This window comes from Fukomys damarensis, unplaced genomic scaffold (assembly GCF_012274545.1).
Source record: "Fukomys damarensis isolate Sample0158 unplaced genomic scaffold, DMR_v1.0_HiC HiC_scaffold_20, whole genome shotgun sequence".
In the NCBI taxonomy this organism is placed as follows: Eukaryota; Metazoa; Chordata; class Mammalia; order Rodentia; family Bathyergidae; genus Fukomys; species Fukomys damarensis.
The window spans coordinates 17,748-30,017 of NW_022900932.1; positions in this window are offsets into that span (position 1 = coordinate 17,748).

Consider the following 12,270-nt stretch of genomic DNA (forward strand, 5'->3'; position numbering starts at 1 on the left):
TCAGTAGCACGGGAACTAGCAGATAGAATCAACAACTGGGATCTCATCTTATTAAAAAGCTTCTGCACTGCAAAAGAAACCATCAGCAGAACTAAAAGACAACCTGCAATGTGGGAAAAAAATTTTACCAGCTGTTCCTCAGACAAAGGACTGTTATCAAGAATATATAAAGAATTCAAAACATTCAGCCCCCCCAAATATAAAGACCCTATTCAAAAAATGGGCATCCGAAATGAACAGACATTTCTCAGACAAAAAAGTAAAAGCAGCAAGTGAATATATGAAAAAATGTCCCACATCACGGATCATTCGAGAGATGCAGATGAAAACAACACTGAGATTCCACCTCACCCCACAAAGAATGGCTGCTATCAAGAAATCACACAATAACAAATGTTGGCGGGGTTGTGGGGAGAAAGGAACCCTTCTCCATTGTTGGTGGGAGTGCAGACTAGTGCAACCACTATGGAAATCAATATGGAGATACCTCAAAGAGCTTGGACTGGAGGTTCCATTTGACCCAGCCATCCCTCTGCTGGGTATCTTTCCAAGAGAACTAAAAGAATCATATCACAGAGAAGTATGTGCACCCATGTTTATAGCGGCACAGTTTGTAATAGCTAAATCTTGGAAACAGCCCATTTGCCCATCCGTTGGAAACTGGATAAAGAAGATGTGGTTTTTCTATAAAATGGAATATTATTCAGCCATAAAGAATGAGAAAATAGATTCATTCATAGGAAAATGGATACATATTGAAGATATACTCCTAAGTGAAATAAATAAGGCACATGTGTAAATACCGAATAGTTTCCCTGGTGTAAATAATCTGCAACAATGCATAAGATTCTAATAAGATTACTGACATTTAGAAATGGGAAGAAAGGAGCTAAAGGTGTAGGGAAGGTCGGATGGGTAGGGGAAGAGTAAAAAGGGAAAAGAAAAAAATGTGAGAGAATGAAAAGATGGAAATAAAGTGTTTGTAGATGGGGAGTGAGGAGGGGGTGAAGGGAAGGCAGGGACAAGGGGAAAAAATGAGAACCAAGACTTGTCATGTAGAGGTACAAATTCCCAACAATGAATGTAACTGTACTGTATCCCTGAAATGTACCAATAAACTCAATTAAAGCTGAAAAAAAAAAGATCCCTCAGTTCCAATACAGAGGTACTTGTTCTACACTCTCCCTTACCCTAAGACAAAAATCTAACACTGATCCTATCTATGAAACCCAGAAAACAATTCTCAGGGACTGAACTTTCAAGACTGTCAATGCCCCCAACTCTAAACGTAACCCTAGCACTACCACCAATCCTCACCCAGTTACTTGCACCCCTCAATCTGACCTAACACGAATCCAATAATTAACAATAATACCAAGCTGCAAACACATCCTACACTACAGAGGTTGAATAATAGCAACTCTATTCCTAAACCTGAACCTCAGTGACAGCCTACTCTCAACCCAAACACTATGCATTATATTTACACTGCAACTCTCTGGTATTTCAAATCCCAGAGTATACCTCACACCAAAAAAAAAAATGTCCTAACCTTCATTGCCACATGCAATTCATTAGGTACGTGAATTCCACCCATACACCTGTCACCAAATCTAAACCTAACCCTAACCATCAACATGATTCCCAAGTTCCAATACAGCAGTACTTGAAGTTCTATACTCTTCCTAATCCTAAGACAAAATCTAATGCTGATCCTATCTATGAAACCCAGATTCCAATTCCCAGGGAATAAAATTCCAAGACTACCAATGCTACCAACACTAACCCTAACCTTAAAGCTAACAAACATTCTCACCTAGTTACTTGCCGTCCTGAATCTGTCCTAAAACCGATCCTGTAATTAACACTAATATATATCAAACACATCCTGCACTACACAGCTTTTGTAATTTCAACTCTATTCCTAAACCTGAACCACAGACTAACCCTACCCTCTACCCAGACACTACAAAAAATTTCTACACTGCCATCCTCTGGTATATCGAATCCCACAGCATAAATCCCCCCCATAAAAAATGCCTGCACCAATATTCGTTCCCTCATGCAAATATTTAGGTACTTGAATTCCATCCATATCCCTGTCTCCAAACCTAACCCTAACCCTAACCGTCAACAAGAATCCCAAGTTCCAATACAGTGCTACTTGAAGTTCTACACTCTTCCTAACCCTAAGACAAAACCTAATGCTGAACCAATCTATAAAACCCAGACTCCAATTCCTAGGGACTGAATTTCCAAGACTGTCACTGCCCCCACTCTAAGCAAAACCCTAATGTTGCCACCATTCCTCACCCAGGTAATTGCACTCCTGAGTCTGTCCTAACACCGATCCTATAATCAACACTAATACCAAATATCAAACATGCCCTACACTACACAGGTTGTGTAATTTTAATTCTATTCCCAAAACTGAAGCTCTTGCTAACCCTACCCTCAAAGCAAGCTCTACTCATTCTATGCACATTGCAATTCTAAAGTACATCAACTCCCACAGTATAACTCACCTCCAAAAAAATGCATGCCCTCACCTTTGTTCCCTCGTGCAAATTTTGAGGTACTTGAATTCCATCGGTATCCCTGTCTCCAAACCTAACCCTAACCCTAACCGTCAACATGATTCCCAAGTTCCAAAACAGCAGTAATTAAGTCCTACACTCTTCCTAACTCTAAGACAAAATCTAATGTTGATCCTATCTATGAAACCCAGACTCCAATTCCCAGGGAATGAAATTCCAAGATTGTCAATGCCCCCAACCCTAACCCTAACCCTAACACCACCACCAATCCTGACCCAGTTACTAGCACCCCTAAATCTGTCCTAACACGAATCCAATAATTAACACTAATACCAAACATGAAGCATGACCTAAACAACACAGGTTGTGTAATGTCAACTCTATTCCTAAACCTGAACTTCAGTGTCACCCTACTCTCGACCCAAACACTATGCTTTAGATCTACACTGCAATCCTCTGGTATTTCAAATCCCACAGTATAAATCCCCCTCATAAAAATATATGTCCTAACTTTCGTTCCCACGTGCAATTTGTTAGGTACTTGAATTCCATTCTTATACCTGTAACCAAACCTAACCCTAACCCTAACTGTTAACATGATACCCAAGTTCCAATACAGTGACACTTGAAGTTCTACACTCTTCCAAACTCTAAGACAAAATCTAATGCTGATCCTATCTATGAAACACAGATTCAATTCCTAGGGACTTAAATTCTAAGACTGTCGGTGACCCCAACCCTAACACTAATCCTAAAGCTACCACCAATCCTCACACAGGTACTTGCACTCCTGAATCTGTCCTAACACCGATCCTGTAATTAACACTAATATCATACATCAAACTTGTCTTACACTACACAGCTTGTGTAATTTCGACTCTATTCCTAAACCTGAACCTCAGGCTAACGCTACCCTCAAACCAAACAATATCAATTGTATCTACAGAGCAATCCTCTGGTATATCGAATCCCACAGTATAAATCCCCCCCATAAAAATACATGCCCTAACCATCGTTCCCACATGCAAACATTTAGGTACTTGAATTCCATCCATATACCTGTCTCCAAACCTAACCTTAACCCTAACTGTCAACAAGATTCCCAAGTTCCAACACAGCGATACTTGAAGTTCTACACTCTTCCTTAACCTGAGACAAAATCTAATGCTGATCCTACCTATAAAACCCAAACTCCAATTCCCAGGGCCTGAACTTTCAAGACTGACAATGTCCCCAACTCTAACTTTAACCCTAACCCTATCACTACCACCAACCCTCACCCAATTACCCCTCAATCTGTCCTAACACAACTCTAATTAATTAACACTAATACCAAACTTCAAACACATCCTTCACTACACATGTTGTGTAATGTCAACTCTATTCCTAAACCTGAAACTCAGTCTCACCCTAACCTCTACCCAAACACTATGCATTATATCTACACTGCAATCTTCTGGTATTTCGAATCCCACAGTATACCTCACCCCCATAAAAACACATGCCCTAAACTTCGTTCCAAAGCGCAATTTGTTAGGTATTTAAATTCCATTCATATACCTGTCACCAAAGCTAATCCTAACCCTAACCATCAACATGATTCCCACGTTCCAATACAGCAGTACTTGAAGTTCTATACTCTTCCTTACCATAAGACAAAATCTAACGCTGATCTATCTATAAAACCCAGCCTCCAACTCCCAGGGACTGAATTTCCAAGACTGAAATGCCCCCAACTCTAAGCATAACCCTAACGCTGCCACCAATCCTCACCCAGGTACTTGCACTCCTGAATCTCTCCTAACACCGATCCTATAATTAACACTAATATTAATTATCAAACACATCCTACATAACACAGGTTGTGTAATTTCAACTCTATTCCTAATCCTGAACCTCAGGCGAACCCTACCCTCAACCCAAACACTACCCATTATATCTATTATAATGTTTAACATGAGCTCTCATAGTATTTATATTCTGAAGACAAGAACAGGTGTGTTGCTAACTGTACATATGACTAGACAATGGCAGGATTATCCTTCTATGCTACAACAGAAAGACTCCTGAAAAGATCCAAGAGGATGATTGAGCTGATTCTTGCATCTGTTCTCAGACTGAAAGCTATTACAGCCATGGCAGCGACTGCTGAAGTTGCTCTCCACCAAGCTATACAAACTACTGAGTTTGTCCAGGACTGTCTTAAAGATTCAGAAAAATTGTGGACACCACAATTGTGGACGTCAGATTGATAATGAACTTTCTATCCAACTTCCCAACCTGCAACAAGCTGTTGTAATGATGGGTAATCAAACTGTTAGTTTACAGTGCCAGATTCAACTGCGCTGTCATTGGAATGTATCCACCTTTGGTGCAACACCCATCCATTATAATGAGACTGTATTTCCTTGGGAAAAGGTTAAAAAACATCTCCTTAATTATGGAAATATATCTTATGAGACTTTGAATTACAAAAACAAATTAGGGAGACTTATCAAAAACAATTAGAGATAATTGGTGGGACTGATCTGGCACTAAGTGTAATTGATGGTATTCAGGATTTAAATCCTGTCTCTCATTTAAAGGCTATGATAGGGTTCCCCTGCCTGCACCACCACCAGCTCCAACAAGGAAGGTGAGATTTGGGAAGGCCGCTCCAAGATCTGCTCTCCCTCCAGCCTGCTTGGGCCCAATCGGTGGGGCTGAATAGCCGTGTGATCCCCTGCATGCACTGCCACCAGCTCCAGCAAGGAAGGTAGCTGTGCGCGTACCCCTGAGACACCCCCTTAGACCACCTGATTGTTCCAGTCCTTGGACCTACTCTGCAGAGGCATAGGTGGTCATAAAGGGTATTTTTCTGAGCTCCCAACTTTGAACATCTTTAAAGAAAGGGGAGGGGAAACCTGTAATAGAACTGTGTGGAGTTCAACCTGCAGGAGGTCAGGGAACTCAATCTGGGCCTTGAGGCCCAAGGTCAGTCATGGGGGTCTACCATTGGCTAGCTGAGATAAGGGGACTTGGTTCTGCACATGGCTGTGCACACTGTATATTATGACAGCAGAGATACAGTCTATAAGAGGCCCTTCAAATTCATTTTTTTCTTTCTTTTCCTCATTCCACTCTGCAAATTCTTTTGCTGTCCTCTTTCTCCAACTCAGTCTCTTGCTCCAGCATATAATCCCTCATGTCCTTTTCTATTCCTGATACTGCCCTAACTCATATTTCTTCTTTTATCATTTTTTTCTTTTTTCTTTATGTTCTTTTCTTCTGTCATTTTACCTCACTCATGGGTCAATAGTTTCAAGGGAAAGTGAGCCCCTATTACTATTAAGAGGGTATATTCTTGTCCTTATTCTTGCACTCTATCCCTTTTGAATTCAATAGTTTCATAAAGATTTTATGGTCATTCTCTGTCCTCTGGCTTCACTTGAAACCTTCTCCAATTCTTTTACTTATCTACTCCTGTCATCCTAACTCTGTCTAAGCCCCCATCCTAAATGGTAAAGATGCTATATTGAAAAGTTTATTCACTGCAAATTTATTTTGTGCTGCTTCTTGATTTTAATTTAATTCACATGGTTTTAAGGTGATAGATTCATGACTACCACAAGTGGTCAATTCGCAAGTTGTGCTTGAACCTATTGTGTTGGTGATTCTATCAATTGAGATAAAGGATTGTGATTGGTTTAATGAGTTGTTTTCTCTGATATTATGAAAATGAGAATGTTTATGAGTCATTAGAGACTCAAAAGCTAAAGTGCTACTATATCCGGAAAATTTAAGTAATAACCTAGAAATTAAACCAAGGACAACCCAACAACAAAAATAAAAATGAGAAAACACTTAAGCAAGACACAAAGACAGACTTCCAGTTCACCAATGACAAACAGTAGGACAAATGAGGATGAAAAGTCTGACAGTGAACCACCAGGACACCCTGAGCTCATAGCACAGGAAGTAACAAAACAGATCAATCAGGCTCGAGAAAAATTCAAAACAGAAATAATTTCCCAGATAACCATAGAGATGATGAGCAAAATGAAAGCCATGATTCGAGATTCTACAACAGAAACTGACAAAAAAAAATAGATGAGCTCAGGACCATGATAGAAGCACGAAGACCCAGCATAAGAAAGAAATGAAAACAATCAATGCCCAACACAGGAAAGAAATGGAATCCATAAAACAGATTCAAACAGATATCCAGGAGATTAAAAACTCTATTGAAAGTGTTCAAAACAGAATAAAAGAATGCAAAGATAGAATCTCAGATATAGCAGATAGGATTGCAGTCAGTGACCCTGAAAAGAGAAGTCTCTCAAAAACAGTAAGTGATCATGAGAAATTAATCCAACAACTCCTAGATGACACAAAGAAGAATAATATAAGACTGATAGGAATCCATGAAGTAGCAGGAGAAAATACAAATGACTTTAAAAAGCTGTTCACAGAAATAATGACAGAAAACTTCCCAGAGGGGAAGAATTTGACATACAGATAAGTGAGGCACATGGGACTCCAACTAGCCATAATCAAAAAACATCTACACCTAGACATACAATAATCAACATCCCAGAAACCCAACAGAAGAACAAAATACAAGCAGTAAGAGAAAAGAAACGAATCACATGCAAAGGAAAGCCCATCAGAATCACAGCAGACTTTTCAACACAAACCCTTAGGTTAAGGAGAGCCTGGAGTGAGGTATTTCAAGTCCTAAAAGAAAACAACCTCCAACCAAGACTGATGTATCCTGCAAAACTCTCTTTCAAAATGAATGGGGAAATAAGATACTTCCATGACAAAGAATGCCTGAGAAGCTGCATGAACACCAAACCAGCACTACAAGAAATTCTAAACAATATCCTAGAAAAAGACAATGAAGGTCACAACACCATGAGGCCCAACAGAGCAAATCAAATAGGCAAGGCAAGAAACTAAAAGGAGAAGGAGAAAAAATTAAAAAGTCAACAAAAGGACAATAGCATGACAATAATAAGTCAGTACATATCAGTTATAACCATCAATGTTAATGGCCTCAATTCACCAATCAAGAGAAATAGACTGGCAGAATGGGTTAAGAAGCAAAATCCAACAATATGTTGTATGCAAGAAACACACCTAGTGCAAAAAGAAGCCCATAGGCTGAAAGTGAAAGAATGGAAAACAATTCTCCATGTGACAGGAGCCCAGAAAAAAAGCAGGGATCGCAATCTTATTCACAAAGTAAATTTCAAGCCAAAACTGATTAAAAGAGACAAAGTAGGCCACTACATCCTTGTAAAGGAAAAAATTCAAGAGGAAGAGATGACAATCATAAACATATATGCACCAAATATAAATGCCCCCAACTATATAAAACAAATATTAAGTAACATGAAAAACCAAATAAGCACTAATACAATTGTAGGAGGGGATCTAAATACCCCACTATCACAAATAGACAGGTCATCTAGGCAAAAAATCAACAACAAAATACTAAAACTGAACCAAGCTTTGGAACGCATGGACTCAATAGACATCTATAGAGTGTTCCACCCAACAAAATCAGAATATACATTCTTTTCACCTGCACACGGATCATTCTCCAAGATAGACCACATACTAGCACACAGAACAGGTCTGAATAAATGCAAAAGAATCAAAATTATCCCCTGTATATTATCGGATCGTAGTGTAATCAAGCTGGAGATCAATAGCATAAGAAACTGGAACTTCACAAACACATGGAAATTGAACAACACTCTCCTGAATAATCAATGGATTACAGAGGAAATTGAAGAAGAAATTAGATAGTTTTTATAAATAGATGAAATTGCCAATACAACACACAGGAATCTATGGGACACAATGAAAACAGTTCTAGAAAATTCATAGCACTGAATGTGCACACTAGGAAAGGAGAGCAAGCTCAAATAAACAACCAAATGATGAAACTTAGACTCCTAGAAAAACAAGAGCAAGAAAATCCCAAAGCTTGAACAAGAGAGGAAATTATAAAGATTAGAGCAGAAATCAATGCAATGGAAACTAAAAAATGATACAAAAAATATTGAATCAAAGAGTTGGTTTTTTGAAAGAATAAATAAAATCGATAAACGCTTAGCTAACCTTATCAAAAAAAGGAAAGAAAAGGCTCTGATCCATGCAATCATGAATGAAAAAGGCGAAGTCACAACAGATCCAACAGAAATCCAGAAGATCGTTAATACCTACTCTGAGAACCTGTATTCTAATAAAATGGAAAACACAGAAGAAATGGACAGATTTTTTAGATACTTATGAATTACCAAAGATGAACAAAGAAGATAAAAACATTTTAAACACCCCAATTACAATCAGTGAAATTGGAAATGTAATTAAAAATTTGCCAACAAAGAAAAGCCCAGGTCCTGATGGATTCACTGCTGAATTTTACAAGACATTTAGAGAAGAACTCCTGCCTTTACTCTTCAAACTTTTCAATGACATTGAAAGGGAAGCTATACTTCCAAATTCATTCCTGGAAGCAAGTATCACTTTGATTCCCAAACCAGGGAAAGACACAACTAAAAAGAGAACTACAGGCCAATTTCCTTAATGAATGTAGATGCAAAAATCCTTAATAAGGTACTAGCAAACAGAATACAGAGGATCATCAATATCAGACATCCTGACCAAGTCGGATTTCTTATAGGGATGCAAGGATGGTTCAATATATGTAAGTCAATAAATGTAATACACCATATTAACAAAGTCAAGGACAAAAACCATATGACACTCTTGATAGAAGCAGAAAAAGCATTTGACAAAATTCAACACCCATTCATGATAAAAAAAAACTTTGCAAAAAATTGGAATAGATGGTCTATATCTCAACTTAATAAAGGCTATCTATGAAAAACCAACAGCCAACATCATATTAAATGGCCAAAATCTGAAAACTTTCATGTTAAAATCAGGAACAAGGCAAGGATACCCACTATCACCACTCATCTTCGATATAGTTCTGGAAACATTAGCCACAGCAATTAGATAAGAGAAAGAAATTAAAGCAATAAAGATAGGAAAGGAAGAAGTTAAACTGTCATTATTTGCTGATGATATGATGCTCTACATTGAAGACTTCTAGACTTAATTGACACTTTTAGCAGAGTAGCCGGATACAAGGTCAACACCCAAAAATTAATAGCCTTCTTGTACACAAATAACAGACTCACTGAGAGATGAATTAGGGAAACAATTCCTTTCACAATAGCATCCAAAAAATGAAGTATCTAGGAATCAATCTAACAAAAGAAGCAAAAGACCTCTACATTGAAAAACTACATCACTCTGAAAATAGAGATTGAAGAGGGTATATGAAAATGGAAAGATATCCCCTGTTCCTGAGTAGGAAGAATCAACGTAGTGAAAATGGCCATACTACCAAAACTGCTATACAGATTCAATGCAACACCAATTGAAATTCCAACACTATATTTCACAGAACTAGAAAAAAGAATCCAAAAATTCATTTGGAACCATAAGAGACCTAGAAGAGCAAAAGGCATCCTAGGCAACAGAGACATGGCAGGGGGTATAACAATTCCCAATTTGAAACTATACTACAAAGCCACTGTGATAGAAACAGCATAGCACTGTCAAAGAAACAAGGATCAGTGTAACAGATTGGAAGACAAAAAACCAACTCCAGATGTACTCAGCTACCTCATCTTTGACAAAGGAGCTGACCATCCTCACTGGAGGAAAGATAGCCTCTTTAATAAATGGTGTTGGAAAAACTGGATCTCAGACTGCCAAAGATTAAAACTAGACCTTTTTCTTTCACCATGCACTAAATTAAAATCCAAGTGGATTAAAGATCTAAATATAAAAACAGAAACACTAAACTTCCTGGAATATAAGTTAGGCAGAACTCTTGAAGACATTGGCATAGGAAAAGACTTTATGAACAAATACTCAGTAGCATGGGAATTAGTAGAAAGAATCAACAAGTGGGATCTCATCTTATTAAAAAGCTTCTACACTGCAAAAGAAATCATCAACAGAACTAAAAGACAACCTAAAATGTGGGAAAAAATTTTTACCAACTGCTTCTCAGACAAAGGGCTCTTTTCTAGAATATATAAAGAACTCAAAACAATCAGCCCCCCCAAATATAAAGACCCAATTCAAAAATGGGCATCTGAAATGAACAGACATTTCTCATACAAAAAAGTAAAAGCAGCAAGTAAATATATGAAAGAATGGCTGCTATCAAGAAATCACACAATAACAAACGTTGGCGGGGTTGTGGGGAGAAAGGAACCCTTCTCCATTGTTGGTGGGAGTGCAGACTGGAGCAACCACTACGGAAATCAATATGGAATACCTCAAAGATTGGAACTAGAAGTTCCATTTGACCCAGCCATCCCTCTGCTGGGTATCTTTCCAAAAGAATTAAAAGAATCATATCACAGTGATATATGTGCACCTATGTTTATAGCAGCACAGTTTTTAATAGCTAAAACTTGGAAACAGCCCATTTGCCCATCAGTGGGAAACTGGATAAAGAAGATGCAGTTTCTCTATAGAATGGAATGCTACTCAGCCATAAAGAATGAGAAATTAGATTCATTCATAGGAAAATGGATAAATATTGAGGATATACTCCTAAATGAAATAAATAAGTCACACATGTGTAAATACTGAATAGTTTCTCTGGTGTGAATAAACTATAATAGTACATAAGATTCTAATAAGATAATTGACAATGTGAAATAGGAAAAAAAGAGCTAAAGGTGTAGGGAAAGTGGGAAGTGTAGGGGAAAGGTAATAAGGGAAAAGCAAAAAGTGTGAGAAATGAAAAGATGGAAATAAAGTGTTTGTAAATGGGGAGGGTAGGAGGAGGTGAAGGGAGGGCAGGGACAAGGGGAAAAAATTAAAAACAAGAACTGTCATGTAATGGTACAAGATCCCAATAATGAATGTAACTGTACTAAAATGTACCTAAAATGTACCAATAAACACAATGAGGAAAAAAATTAATAAAGGCTATGATAGGATCCTCTGTAGGGTTGTTATTAATATCCATATGTATTTGTACTGTTTTCTGTATTGTCTGGGGAAGACTCCGGCATCATCAAGGAGTGGCCACTAACCAAGCTGCTATATTTTCCTTGATGCTGCATAAAATGAAGCAAAAACAAAAGAAGGAAGTGTAGAGGAGAAGGTTACATTGGGAAACGGATTGGAATAGGAACTGCAGTTGTGGTTCTGCACATGGAGCCACAACTCAGAAGTTCAGGGCTGCAGTCTTGAGAACCATCCAATAACATTCTGGGAACAGTCTGTTTCAAGAAATTATATGAATAACTAGAACCAGGTGTTCAAAAAATATTTTCTAATGCTTTGCTACAGATAATCTGTAAGGAACTAACTGTTAATTCTCATGGAAGTATTGTGCATGTATCAAATAAATACTGAAGTTGGTGAGAGTTGGCTGCTGTTTGCCTATGAGAGCTTCAGCCCTCTACTCCTCTGAAAAACTACATTTTTGTTGTCTGGCTCTCCTTCACATCCCCAGTGACAACACCCGGTACTGAAATTCCAAGACTATCACTGATGCCAACCCTAAACCTAATCCTACAAGGAGCCCAAACCCACATACTTACATTCCTAAATCACACCTACCCCTGATCCTAAAATTAACGTGAATACTCACCATCAAAACCATACTACACGACATAGGAAGTGAAATTGCAACTCTATT